The 15023-nt window shown below is 54.8% G+C and overlaps 1 protein-coding gene across 2 annotated transcripts in view; it reads right to left on the reverse strand.

Moving 5' to 3' along the window:
- SHANK2 (SH3 and multiple ankyrin repeat domains 2) overlaps positions 1-13952 on the reverse strand; it is a 546027-nt gene extending 532075 nt beyond the window's left edge. The window contains exon 1 of one of the 2 annotated variants that reach the window (XM_060019467.1): positions 13610-13952. The gene's annotated coding sequence lies outside the window, so the exon portion shown is untranslated. Of the gene's footprint in view, positions 1-12600; positions 13108-13609 lie in introns of those variants that run through there. The other variant, XM_060019468.2, reaches the window with a different exon arrangement.
- Positions 13953-15023: the final 1071 nt, after the last annotated feature.

Raw genomic sequence — 15023 nt, forward strand, 5'->3', positions numbered from 1 at the left:
TTCACTGGGCCCGGTCTGGGTAGAGAGTCTACACCAACCCACAGTGGCCTCGGGGTTTGGGGGAAGCTGCCCGGCCCTGGGGACCTGGGGTCCGGCAGGAAACCTACTGGGACCTGGCCAGGTCCCTTCTCCTTCCTGAGGCCCAGTGTTCTCCCAAAAGCTGGACCTGGGCCCCCCAGCACAAACATTCTAGAACCCTGATCAATCCTAAATTAGCTCTGGGGTCCCCTCCCACCCCAGTCTCTCTGAGAGGTGGGCCTGAGCTCCACCCTGGGGTAGAAGGCTGGGATGATAGAGGTTCTCACCTCTCTCCCTTTTCCTCCAGTGAAGATTCTTGGCTGCTAAACCCAGGAAGCACGTCTGCAGGAAGGGGGCTCCGTCTGAGAACAAGACAGTGGGGCGACAAGGTAGGAGCAAGAGGGACTGGGTGGCGGGGGACAGGGGACAAGAAATAAGGAAGCTGATCCCAGCCCCCAGTAAGGGCTGCTACAAACCCGTGCTGGCAGCAATAGAATTCAAACCACCAAATGCAATTTTCAATTTCCTACTAGCCACGTTTCAAACAAGAAAAGAAAAACCCAGTTGAAATGAATACTTATATTTTATGGAACCCAATACATACAGAACAGCGTCCCCTCAACTTGTGGCACTAGCCACGTTTCAAGGGCTCGACAGCCACGTGTGGCTAGTGCCACCACACTGAATGGACAGAAGTGCTCGGTGGTAGCCTGGGTCCCTTGTCAAGGAAGCGTCTGTCCAGTCACTGAAGATAAGACACCGGCTCAGCGCTTTGGCGTCACCCTGGTCTGGCTGAGCCCCTCCCTGGGTCCGGCATGTCTGAGCCTGACCCGCCCTGCCATGTGCTGGCGGGGAGCCCTGAGCTGACCCACCCCTCTGAACTGGCTCCTTTTCTCAACCACAGAATGGAATAATTTGCAACGTGGCTGTTTGCAGTCTAAAGGAGATCATACCGCCAAGTCTCAAAGCTCCTTTGAACGGGATTGTAAACACACATGGTGGACTTAGAGCCAGATCGATAGAAAACCAATCCCCACATGAGCTTGGGAGCTGGATCCGTGACAGAGGGGGAGAGGCAAAGCCAGCAGGGGCGGGGGCAGGTCCTCCTGTGCTGAAACAGACAAATCCCATCCCGGCCTGACACAAGGGCCAGCTCCTGATGGCATAAAAATAATAAACGAATACAAAGCAAGCCATTAAAGTTATTAGAGGAGAATACAGGAGAACGTCTCATGACAACAGGGTAGGGATGACTCGGAACTGAGAAACCCTGAGGCACCACAAGGCACCAGGTAGTGAATGAGTGACATCTTGCAGAAGGGCACCCCCTCCCTGCTTCTCTCTCTGCCCCGGCACCTTCCTTGGTCCTGCCCGAGACCTGGATGAACCCACAAAGGTGAGACCCAGTTCCCAGGCCTTTCCTCCTTGGGAGATGGGAACACAGGATATGGGAGGAATCGTGCTCCACAATTTCTCCAACAGACAGAGTCATTCCCGCTTTGTGGAGAGATTCAAGAAGAAAGATGGGCCTCTTTCTATGGGAAAGCAGCCTGGGTGAGGCGAGAGGTTGAGCTCTGCAGTCCCAAGACCAGATGGGCCTCGGGCTGGTCACCGCTTCAAAACGTGCTTTCTGAAAGGAGGGGCTTGAATACCCACGTTCATGGCAGCATCATTCACAACAGCCAAAAGGTGGAGGCAACCGAGTGTCCGCGGACGGATGAAAAGATACACAAAATGTGGTCCATCCGCACAACGGAAGATTACTGAGCCTTAAAAAGGGAGGAAATTCACAGACAGGCTACAACATGGATGAAACTTGAGGACGTGATGCTCCGTGAAATAAGCCAGACACGAAAGGATAAATAATGTGTGATTTCATTTATACGAGGACCTACAGTCATCAGATTCATAGAGAGAGACAGTAGGATGGTGGGGCCCGGGGCTGGGGGAGGGGGAGGGGGAGTGAGTGCCGAATGGGATGGGGACAGAGCGTCAGTTTGGGAAGACGGAAAGTTCTAGAGATGGATGGAGGTGAGCGTTGCATAACAATGTGAATGTGTAATGCCGCTGAGCTGCACAGTTGAAGTGGTTAAGATGGTAAATTGCGTGTTACATATACCTTAACACGACTTAAAAAATGTTAAGTGCAAATAAGTGTCTTCACATCAATTTCCATCAAATTCTTCACTTCTTATTTACTACTTCCCTCCCCTCCTTCAAGTCTTTGCTCAGGTGCCAGCTTCTCAGGGAGGCCCACCCTGACCACCCCTCCCCCCCAGCCCCCTAACCAAGCTCTCCCTCCCTCCTGGACCACAGAGGTGCCTCTCTGTTATCTCTCTTCTCATTATTTGTCTCTTCTGGCTAGAACTAACGCTAAGCCAGCAGAAGGAAGGAAATAATAAAAGTGAGGGTGAAAATTAATGAAAAAGAACATAGAAAAATAGAGAAAAATCAATGAGACCATAAGTCGGTTCTCTGAAAAGGTCAGTAAAATTGACAAACTTTTCACTAGAATGATCAGGAAAAAAAAGCGGGAAATACTCAAATCACCAAACTCAGAAATGAAGAGGAGACACCTAGCAGCCTCACAGGAACAAAAGAGAGGATGAGGAAATGCTATGAACAACTGCGTGACAATAAATTAGGTGGTTAGAGGAAACAGATTTCAGTGAGATGCAAACCAACCGCCGTGATTCAAGAAGAAACAGAAGATCTGGACACACCCAGACCAAGCAGGAGCGAGTTAACAAATTCAAAACTGCACAGAAAGACAGGCTCAGGCCCAGGGGGCCTCACTGGTGAATTCTACCAAACATTTAAAGAAGAATGAGTATCTCAGAAAGATACACGCTCCCCTATGTTCATAGCAGCACTATTCACAATAGCCAAGATACGGATGAGCAACCTACATGTCCATCGACGGATGAATGGATAAAGAAGTTGTGGTACATATATACAATGGAATACTACTCAGCCATGAAAAAGAATGACATAATGCCATTTGCGTTTGGCATGGACCTAGAGATTACCATCCTAAGTGAAGTAAGTCAGACAAATACCACATGATATCACCTATATGTGGAATCCTAAATATGACACAAATGAACTTATCTACGAAACAGAAACAGACTCACAGACATAGAGAACAGACTTGTGGTTGCCAAGGGGGAGGCTAGGTGGGAGAGGGATGGATTGGGAGTTTGGGGTTAGCAGATGTAAACTATTATATACAGAATGGATAAACAACAAGGTCCTACTGTATAGAACAAGGAACTATATTCAATATCCTCTGATAAACCACAATGGAAAAGAATATTTTAAAAGAAGAATTAATATCAATTCATCACCCACTTTTCCAAAAAATAGAAGAGAACACTTCCCAACAATTTTTTGAGGCTGCTATTACCATGATACCATCCCAAGAAAACTACAGACCCATAGCTCTTACGCACATACACACGAAAAGCTCAGCAAATACCAGAAAACTGAACCCAGCAGCATATAAAAAGGATGATAAACCATGACTAAGTGGGATTCCTCCCAAGAATACAAAATCGGCTTCCCATCAAAAACTCAATTAATGTAAGACACCGTATTAATAGAATAAAGGACCAAAAGCAGCTGATCATCTCAAGAGATGCAGAAAAAGCACTTGACAAAACCCAGCAGCCCTTCAAGATATAAACACTCAACAAAGAAGACAGGAGAACTTCTTGAACCTGATAAAGGGCAGCCACAAGAAACCCACCGCTAACGTCACAACTAACGGTGAACGGCTGGATGCTTCCCCTCCCCCGAGATCAGGAACCACACGGATGTGCTCTCTCACCATTTCTATTCAACACTGTACTGACGGTTCTAGCCAGGGCAACTAGGCACGAGACAGAAGCATCCAGATTGGAAAGGAAGAAGCATGGAAAGTTCTCTCCTCCCTCCCGCTGGCTGCCCTGGTCCCCCCACCCCACCTCTGTCCACCGGCCCCTCTGCATGTGGACCCTGGTAGCAGAAAACAGCCTTCTTGCTTTACAGTGTTGCCACGGCTCCCCACCTGTCACTGCCACACAGTTTAGCTCCTGGTGACATCACGCACACAAGTTACACCCCTAAGAGCAAAGTACCAGCTGTGGATCAGACCAGCTCCCGCCTGGGTGAGCCCACATCCCACCACCCTAGCCTCTGCCACCAGCGGGCCTGTCATGGGGTGGGGACCACCTGATGACCTTCTGGGGTCCCCAACTAAACTTCACAGATGCATCCTGAATGACAAGAAAAGGGACACGTGTTAGAAACATCCACCCGACTACAGGGCAGAGCCAGCTTTCAGACCCACACCCTGTCCGTGTTGCCAGTCCCATGCTTCTTCAGGTGGTTCTCAATGTATGATCCAGGGAACCCTGGGGGGGTTCCCCAAAGCCCTCTGAGGGGGTCTATGAAGTCAGACCATTTTCATAATAACACTAAGACATTAGTTGTTATCTCACTCTCACCCTCTCCCAAGTGTACTTCAGGGTTTTCCAGAAGCTACACAACATGTGATGTTGCAACAGACTAAATGCAGAAGCAGATACAAAAATCCAGCCATCTTCTGTTAAACCAGACAGTAAAGAGATTTTGCAAAGATGTAAAACACTCTCTTCATTTTTTCTTGTTTTGAAAAATAGCTATTTTTCATAAAAATATTTTATTTACAATAACACATGTAGGTTTAGTACTGTCATTTTTAAATGCATTACTAATCACATAGGTTTAAATTCTCTTTTTAAATTTCTAACAGGATAAATATCAGGAGATACAACGCACATAAACAAAAAGCTCTCTGGGGTCCTTAAAAGCTCTTCAAAGATGGGGCTTCCCTGGTGGCGCAGTGTTGAGAGTCCGCCTGCCAATGCAGGGGACACGGGTTCGTGCCCCGGTCCGGGAAGATCTCACGTGCCATGGAGCGGCTGGGCCCGTGAGCCATGGCCGCTGAGCCTGCGCGTCAGGAGCCTGTGCTCTGCAACGGGAGAGGCCACAACAGTGAGAGGTCCGCGTACCGCAAAAAAAAAAAAAAAAAAAAAAAAAAAAAAAAAAACCTCTTCAAAGAGGAGAGTGGGGTCCTTAGACCAAAAGTTTGAGAAGCTCTGTGCTACCCTGGCCCACTCGTCCTGAAAGGAGCAGAAAGGTCAGCTTGGGCATCACCCCTGAGATGACACAGAGGATGGGGCAGGACGGGTCCCTAATTCTGCACCTTGGAGTGGACGGCTGCCTGGTGTAGGGTCCTGGCAGTCAGGTCAGCTCCCTCTGCCTTGGTTTCCTCCCCGGAGAACGAGCATGAGGATACAAGTGCCCATTTCTCGGGTCTGTGGTGGGAATGGAGTGCGTCTGCACGTGGAGCCTTGCACAGCTCACACACTCGCTGTTACCCTGCTTTTCACAATGTAAAGTCATCGAGATGGTCCACCGAGGGAGAGAGACGGACGGAAAGACAACTCCGGGTGCCCGTTTAGCCCCACAGTGACAGTGACAGTCCTGGGTCCCCCAATACACCCCTGACCCTGGTCTGAGTGGATGTCCCTCCCCCACGACCCAAAGAACCTCATCAGAAAGAGAAACAGATCAAGAGGCAGAGCAGAATCCTGCCGACTCAGCACAGACACCCACGCTGTCACTCACCAGCCTGGGACATCCCCAGAAGGGACCCCAAAGAATCAAAACACACCAACACCAGGCGGCCTCATCCCACATATTTCTGGACCATTTCGCTGCAGGAAAGCCAAGAAGCCTTGAAACTCTTGGGAACCAAGGGTGTGCCGTTCACCGCCCCAGGTCTGGAGAATAATTAACCTCACACGCCAGGCTCGCCACAACCGTCTTCAGGAATTCCACCCCCACCTTCATCTGGACTCCGAGTTTTAACAAAATAAGCATCTAACCGCAGCTGATTTTTTCCCCACCCTCCCGTCCCAGCGCACCAGCTTTGTAAACATCCCAGAGGTAATCTTGGTGGATGTAAATTCACGTGCCACCTGCCACGAACCGACATCCCGGATGTGGGTGGCAGGGAGCGGCCGGGCCTGAGCGCAGCTACTGGGCTGGCCCGGTCTGAACCCTCAGGGGGAGGCCAAGAAGGAACAGGCCAGTGGCCTGACTGGTTTTGTGACTTCCGGAAGCTGAATACACATGTGGGAGGGGAAGTGTGGAACCACTGATGCTGTCCAGCTCCAAGGACAGGGCTACTCCGAACCCGTACCCCTCCGGAACCCTGGGATACAGAGAAACACGACCTGGTCCTTTCCCGGGGACCTGCCTGCCTGCTGATGGGGTCTACAGGCAAATCCCTATCGTTTGCCACACCCCGCCCCGGTTGATGGGGGGTGGTCAGGAAAACTCCCAGACAGGAGCTGCCGTGCCATGTGCTTTCTGGGGTGCAGTAAGCTGCCTCCTCCGCCCCCAACCCAGCCTTCATCGGCCCCGGGGCAGGGAGCCCAGGCTGAATTTTCAGGAAGGTTCAAAGGCTCCTTTCCCTCCTCCAGGCCGGCCTTCAGCTCTGCTCAGGATGTGTGACCCTCTCCTTGTGCCCCAAGCCTCCTGGGACCCAATCTGGCAGGACACAGACCCCACTGCTCCGTCCTGCCCTTCCTCAGGCTCAAGCCACACCATGGGCCCATCAGAGCCCCTGGGAAAGGGTCCTGGCGGTCCAGGCTCCTGGCCAGGAGGATGGGCCCTGTTTCTCATTTCTCCTGTGCAGCCCTGGGAGGAACCCTGAGTGTTGACAGTCTGGGGCAGGACACCCCCATCCACAGGGCCTGGCCCATGTGGAGCACACAGGTGGCATCCTGTGTCACTCTGTCACCTAGGTGTCACCCCTGTCCCCAGGGGGGGAATCACCTGCCGGAACCCTGAGGGCGGGGCTGAATTCTTGCCCATTTCCCTCTCCTCCCCTGCAGGGGGCTCCAAACTGGGGTGCGTGGACCCTTTCCAAGGGGTCCAGTCTAAAGGGAATCAGTCTTTTCTGAAATAGCTCAGTCACAGAGAGGCCTGGGGTCTCCCTCTTCCCAGCAGCCCCTCCCATCTTTCACCTTTGAAAGGCCTTCCAGCCGCCTCTGAATCTTGTGGGGAGGGGACTCCCGGATACCAAACAAAGGGGGAACTTCACCTAAAGCTTTAATTTAAATACCAAAAACACCCACCGCCGGATCGCTGAGAGAGGCAGTTCCAGGAACATTTTCCTTTTTCCATTTCTAAAAATCTCTCATGTATATATAGTGTTTCACAGGGCTTTCTCAATCCAGAAGTGACTTTTTAAAAACTACTTAGTGACTTGAGGTTACAGAAGATTTTAAAAATCAATGTACGTATTATTTTCCTTGCAGAGAAATATGCTCGATCGATTAATAAAAGACCCACAAGCATAAAAGTCTATTATATCAGGATAAAACTCCTCGGGGAAGTGGGGCTATAAATCCAAGAAAGGAAAGGAGCAAACATCATCCCCTAAAGGCCCTCCAGGTATCTGTCAAGCAAAGGTGGGTGTCAAGCCACACTTTGGCCGCAGCGGATACGGTTAAAGTCAGGGAACAGTTACTTTTCAAATGTCAATATTTACCTCACAGACCACGTTCTACGTCCTCGGCAAACATTTAAACCTACGAAGCACAACTTTAAAGGCTGACCTGAAAATGCCTGGGGAGTCTAGGGCAATGGTTCATAGAAGGATCTGGGGTGGGTATAAAGCAATTCAGGGTGCAGTTCTCTCAGCTTTGCTGGGTATCTGCACTGTCCATACAAAAACGTTGCAGGAAACGTGTGAGAGGACATACAGTTTTTTTAAAGCAATGTTAAGGGAGTCGAGAGGCAAGAAGAAATTTGTTTGGAAGAAAGCCGTCCCAGCGAGGTAGAGCCAGTGATTATCCACCTGACGGAGGCCTCCAGGTGCACCTCCCACATCAGGCCTTTTTAACTGAAGCAGCAGCTCAGGACTCCGGCCAACCATCTTCCTCAAAGTGCGTTCCTAGAACCCCTGACAGTGGCACCCTCTGGGGAGCTCCCGGCCTGCTTCTTGGGCCTCAGACAGAATTTCTGTGGGGTGGGCCGGAAGCCCCTCACCCGAGAGGCCCATCGTATGAAATCTGCAGCTCTGGCCTTTTCAGGAAGGACTGCCGTCCTGCGTGTGTGGCGCTAGCGTTTGTTTGGGATTGCAGATAACTAGGTCTGGGGCGAGAAACTGAGCCCCACCTAACTCCTTTGCAGTCAACACTTAATGCTTTGGGTCTCTCTGGCAGCGAGAGCTGGTAAAGGGAGGAATACGCTACTTTTGGAAGATAAGCCTGGACAGTTTGAAAATGTTAAGTTTGGGCACATTATTTAACCCTGGACCTGCACCCTAGAAACCAGCAGAATAAAACACTGTTGTCCAGGTGCCCATTGGCATTTAGAAGGAATTCCAGAAGACACTTGAGTGTGGGCAGGTCTCTGAAGACAGCACAGTGTTGTGACCTGGGGGTGCCCAGAGACCCTTTCAGGTTTCCTATGAGGTGAGGACTTGTCATAATGACGCTACGATATCGGCTTTTCTTCCCCATTCTCAAGTAAACCTGGATTTTCTGATGAGTGGAAAGCAGATGCCCATGAGAATCTAGATGTCTTAACAGAAAGATCCATGTCAGTTTCTAATGGATTCATGGATTATCATAAAGGTGACTGTATACATAAGGGAAAAACAAGAGAGGGGGCTTCCCTGGTGGCACAGCGGTTGAGAGTCCGCCTGCCGATGCAGGGGACGCGGGTTCGTGCCCCGGTCCGGGAAGATCCCACATGCCGCGGAGCGGCTGGGCCCGTGTGAGCCGTGGCCGCTGAGCCTGCGCGTCCGGAGCCTGTGCTCCGCAACGGGAGAGGCCACGACAGTGAGAGGCCCGCGTACCGCAAAAAACAAAAAAAAAAAAAACAAGAAAGGAAGGTAGGAAGGGAGGGAGGGAGGGGGAGAGAGAGAGGGAGGAAGGGAGGGAGAAAAAGAAAGAGAGAAAAGAAAGAAAGGAAGGAAGGAAGGGAGGGAGGGAGGGAGGGAGGGAGGAAGGAAGGAAGGAAGGGAGGAAGAAAAAGAAATCTGCAGCTTTGACATCTGGAACCTGTGGCTTCATTCCATCCTGAGAGTCAAGGAGAGGACTCTGAAAACCTCCCAAGGACAATTTTCAAACCCTGTCCCACCCCTTCCTGCACTGGCTTCCTGCAGCCAATCACCGGGGGCCCTGCAGCTGCCCACTAGCTCCCAGCAGCCCTGAAGGCTTCTGCTGCCTACCCCCCTTCCCCCCAACCCCCGGAAGTGGCACACGCCTCAGTTGGCCCATCCCCGGGGCATAACCATCAAGACCGACACAGCTCACGACCCTGAGCCCTGGGCAGCCTCTGGGATCTGCCCCAGTATTGGGCGTGGGCTCCCCTTTCCCTTCCGTTAAAACTGCAAACCCCTTGAGTGGTGGGAAGGCCTGTGCTCGATGCATTCTTGTCCCCCAAAGACCCATCTCAGAACAACCACTGGAGCCACTGACATTAACATTTTTAGCCCCTTCCAAGCATTTCTTGAACCAGCTTTCAAAGGAAAAAAAAAAGGCCTATCACCTCAAGAAGTGTGATCAGAAACTCTGGTTTTCACTTTCTGGCTACAGTTTTTCTCACACCACAGTAACAAGAAAAATCATCTTCTAACCACATGAATTCTCCCACCGGGTGATGTGTGCGGTGTGCAGGCTTAAGGGCTGGGCTCTCCCAAGCTACCTGGGTGCGACCCCAGCTCACCGCGCACTAGGTGTGTGGTCTGGGGCGAGTGGCTCCACTGCTTCGAGCTTCAGGCCCCTGATCCGTAAACTGGGAATAATAACCAATCGCACCTCTCTCCTTCCGGAGTTTTGAGAGACTTGGATGAGGTCATCTATGGCGAGAGTGCAGCGCCGGGCCAGGCAGAAGGTGAGAACCTGACAGCTGACAGAACAAGAAGCAGACCATTCCCGCCAGGTCCCAGGGCAATGCAGCCACCCCAGGCCTCATCCAGATGTTTTTAGATCCCCCACCCCCTTCCTTTCCCAGACTGGGTTGGGGATGCTCTCTGTGCCCTACAGCACCCAGCGGTCACCTCCATCACAGCTCCTGTCCCACCGTGCACTGATGGTCCAATCCCCCTCTTCTCCCCGCTGGCCTGGAACCTCCCGTGGTGGTCTCCTGTGGCCCGCTTTGGCCGTCAGGTGATTAGTTGTTGACTCGACTTTACAGTGTGCAGAGAAATTCCGATATAACCTAGATCACCTCGGAATGAATGGCAGGCCCCTCATTCGGGTGGGCGGGTCAGGTGCAGTGGCCAGGTCACAAGGGTCACCCGGCCCTGCTCCGAGCCCTTCACCCAGTCAGTCCCAGGTGACGGCTGGGGGCTCCCAAGATGAAAAAGACCAGGTCTTTGTTTGGGGTGCTTTCCTCCCCACCCATCCACAAACTACCCCCTCAGTCAAAGCAGAGGATTCAATAAATTTGCCCCAGGGGTCACACGGATGATCGAAGACCCTAAATGTTCCCTCCCTAGGGCTCAGGGCAATGCAAGCCTCCAGGAGAGGCCGTAAATGTACTTTTCTCTTGGTGTTTCCAGCCACGCTCCCCTCCGCCCCACCCCACCCAGCCCAGGAGTAACTATGGACTCCAGATCCAACAGCCTGCCACCAAGCCGTGCCTTCAGTGGACAGAGCAGGAGCTGGAATCCTGGGGAAACGTGTTCAGCGGTCAGGGGCTGGGGTCCACGCTGAATTCATCCCCACCATTCCCTTAGCAACCCCCAAACTGAGCCCCACTTTGGAAAAGGCCCCTGTACTCACCCGAGGTGACAAGGACACCAGAACTCTATCATTTAGGACTCCAGGACGTATTTAGAAAGAAAGCGAGTAGGATAAAGAAATTTTTCTAGAAAAATCAGTTCAACTAGTGTTTCCCTGCACATTGGTTAACTCCCGGCACGGTTTTCGTACGTCAAGCTTTTTCTTCCATCCTTTTCCCCAGCACCGATGAAATATAAAATGCAATGCTATCTTGGAACAACGCCATCTTCCTCCTGGTGGCATTGCTCACGGCGGACCCCCTGCCGAACCCTCGATGATCCAGGCTTCTCCTAAATAGGGCCCCCACCCCCCGCGAGGCTTGGACCAAATTGGTGACCCTTAGGTGCCAGCGTGGGGGCCTTCCTCACAACCCCAAGCACTTCAAGAAAAAAAAAAAAAATGAAGGAAGGAAAACCTCTGGGAAATTCACCTGAATGTGAATAGGGCTTTCTAAAGCAAATTGTCCTTGGAGTCAGGAGGCAAAAAGATTGCCTCCGCAAGCCCACCGCCCAAAGGGATCTAATTTGTTCAAGGCAGACAAGTGCACTCAACAGTGCCCACTGGGAACCACCTTTACAGGCAAAATCACTTTATGCGTAAAGGACTCCTTTTGATTCTTGAAGAATTCCAGCCGCTTCCACTGGGGCCCAAAGAAGCACCAGCTTTCCACCCAATTCTTCCTTCTTGGAAAAGCAGAAATTCCTCAACGTAATAATGGAACCCGCTTCCTTGATAACACTGCACTCCAGGAGTCTTACATCCAGACACTTGTAAAGCAGCGTAATTCCTATTAAGACAAGGTCTCCCTCTGGCCTCCTTAAGGACACCGTGACTTTCTGGGCAAAAATCTACGCTACCATTTATCAACCCCCCCTTAGGGCAGCCACATCCACCTTCCCCCCCTTAATCACTGCCGAGCCGCCAGTGGGCACAAAGCTCCAGGCAGACAGATGTTCAACCCCTTTATCAAGACGCAGCCTCGTTATCGCGGACAAGTGGTTTGAAAACTCGGGTCTCCAAAAGCCGTCTCCGGGGTCTCTTCTGGTCGTCCCGAAACCCCCAGGCGCGGAACTGGTGGTCACTAATTATTTAACGCGGACAGCGCGGCACTTGGATGGAGGCTGAACCCAGCGCCCACGTGCTCTCCCTGCGGCCGATCAGCAAAGCCGAGGGACAAGTCCCAGGTAGAGATCAAGGCGCCCTCAACGGAGGACTTCCGAAATTATCTCTGATTCTTGGAGCTTAATTTAATTAGCGGATTGACCTCATTAACGTTCGAACTTGAGTTTCAAACAAAAAGAGGTCACGAAACTATCCAATTTACGACCTCGAACTTCCACGCGGAAACCACTTTATTTTCGGAAGGCTTCTAAGGACTCCCGGGACCGTGGCCACAGCTGCCGGCCACGGGGCCCGCAGGTACCGCGGCCTGAGTTCCCACCTGGGAGCCCGAGCGCCTTCTCAGATCCGGCCGCCCGGGGTCGATTTAAAAGCTCCGCCTGAAAGCCCACTGTCACCAGCAGAGGCCTCGCCCCCTTCGGACGCCCCCAGCCCCACGGAAACACTGACCGCGCCCGCGCGCCCGCCCTCCCATCCCGTGCAGTGTCTGCGCGCAAACCCGCGAGAGGCACGCCGCTGGCCCGCACCCTCCGAACACCGGCGGCGAGGTCATCCGGCCCCGGCAGCAAGGTCCACCCCTATCCCCGCACCCTCCGAACCCGGGCAGCGAGGTCCTCCGCTGGGATCGCACCTGCGCGCACAATCCAGCGGTCCCAGCTCCGGCGGCGAGTGCGCGGTTGGTGTCTCCAGGCGCCCCCGGCGCCCGGACACCCAGCGGAGGCGCCGGGGCCGCGGGCTGCGCGGGCGGATCGATGCCCGGGCGAAAGTTGCCAGGGAAACTTGAGCAACTCGAGCCCGCCGGTGCCAGCCTCCTGCATAATTCACGGGCGGCGGCGGCGGCCAGGCGCGGGGGGGCCGCTCATCGGCACCAGCCGGGCCCCCCACCCCGGCTGGGGCGCGCGGCGGGCAGAGGCCGGGCACCTGGCGGGGGCTCTGCTCGGCCCCGGGGACCCGGGGATCCACTCGCGACCCCCGGGCCTGCGCCAGGTGCACCGGCCCCGGCCTCGCCGAGCCCGCTGCTCCAGCCGCGCGCACCTGGATGGGAGTTCTGGGCGCCGGTGCGGAGCCGGGGGAGCCGACGCAGGGTCTCCGGGGACCTGGCGACCGCGGCGCCTGTCTCCGCCCCCGCGCGCCCCCTGGCGGCCCTGAGCCAGTTTTACCGCCGGGCATGCGGGCCCAGGTACCCGGGCCAGCGGGCGGCGACCTAGGGCACGGAGATCCCAGGCAGGGGGCGGAGGTAGGTCCACCTGCGTTACCCCAAGGGAAGGCGCTGGAGGTGAGAGGGTTCATGCACGCGGGGGACAAAGGCGGTGCTCCTGCGCTCTGCCCCCAGGCCGCTTCCAAAGCATTTTAAACCGACCCCTAGTCCAGAAGGAAGACGGGGGGGTTGGGGGGGTCTCTACAGAGAAGCGATCCCACCAGGACGCGAAGAACCCTTGCCCCAACCTCACATCCTCAGTCTCTATGGGCCCGAGACTGCGCGGACCCACTGACTCCTGGAATCCAGACGCACCCAAAACGCAGCCGGTGAGGACGATCGGGCGCCCGAGAGCCACCTCCCGTCCTTCCCGGCCGCACGGGGTGCCTCCGCCACCCCGCCCCGCTCGCGAAGCTCACCGAGCCCCCCGCCGCCGCCTCACCTGGCTCGGGGCGCAGCTCAGAGAGTCCGGGCCGGTCAGAGCCGCCAGGGAAGGGCTGGCGTCCGCGCGCACCTGGCTCGGCCGCGGGGACCCGAGCGACGCCGCGCCCAGCCCGGCCGGAGCGCGGGAGCCGCCGCCGCCTCCGCCGCCGCTCAGGTGTCCGGGTAGGGGGTGGGGACGCCGCGGCCCCGCCCCGCTTTGCAGCCGGGCCGGGGGCTCCCGGCAGGGGCAGCTGGGCCGTCCCTCCCCTCGGCCGGGAGCGGGCGGTTGGGACCGGCAAGGCTGGGGGAGGGGTCCCCTTTCGGCCAAAGGGCGCGCGCGGCCGGGGACTCAGGCGCGCCCCCCGCCCCGGATCTCCCCGCACCCCCCGGAGGCCGGTCAACCCCTCCCCACCCGGCCCCGGCCGGCTCCCGCCTGCCGTGGCGACCCGCGCGCGGCGTGCGGGATCTGTTGCAGCAGCCCGGGGCGGCCCCGCCCGCCGCCCCGCCCCGCCCCGCCCCGGGCTGCGTGGCTCGCCGGCCACACAACCGGTGAAACCCAGCGGACCTGAAAGTCCCTGAATTTTGCAAAGCCCGGTTCCTTCTGCCCAGCCGGCTCCCGCCCCAGAGTGTTTTATGTTCACAGGATTCGGAAATACAGAGGCTGATTGCCCATCTGAAGGTTTGCAGAGCAGATGAAAACTTTGTGCCTGGGTATTCCGCCGCCATCAGCCTCCCGGGCCACCTTGCACCTGGATGGGCGCTTCGTCCAGGGCGTGCAGACGCGTGTCTCGGCCCGCGGCCCTCCCAGCCGGGAAAAGCTTTAGCGGGTGGAGGAATTAAAACCAACCGCTCAGATGAATCCTGAAGTCGGAAAGGCACCCTCCGGAGACGCCCGGGAATCCTATTGTTATCCAGGCCTCCGGGATCGCTAGGTTTGCCAAAACCCAAAGCGGGGCGGGGTGTCCTGAGCCTCAGGCCCCCAGCACCGAGCTGGGACGGTGGCTTCCCTCTTCCCAACCTGAGGTGCGAGCAATCGGCTCACAACTTTTCTCAAGACCCTGGTAATTCACGGGTCACTCCACCTGTCTCTGAGTAAGCTAGGGAAGTTTCTGAGTCCTGGGATTTCCAGTGTTCTGCAAAGGGGGAGCACCTGCTGCCGCCAAGATGTGCAAGCCTGAAGGCGGCTTGGAGGGGCTGGCAAACACCGGCGTCCAGGCTGTGAGGTAGAACAACGTACTTCCAGGACAGCAAGCCTTCAACTATGCAAAACCTCAATCCATGTCTCCCCGTGAAGAATAAATATATTTTTTTAAGTCAGTTTTATAGGACATGCCTGAGAGATTTGCATGGGCCGGTGACATCAACATACCAAAGGCAAAGTTAAATATTGGCTCTAGGTACTTTTTTTTTTCCTGTTTGCATAATTGTCACAC

This window comes from Delphinus delphis, chromosome 8 (genome assembly GCF_949987515.2).
Source record: "Delphinus delphis chromosome 8, mDelDel1.2, whole genome shotgun sequence".
In the NCBI taxonomy this organism is placed as follows: domain Eukaryota; kingdom Metazoa; phylum Chordata; class Mammalia; order Artiodactyla; family Delphinidae; genus Delphinus; species Delphinus delphis.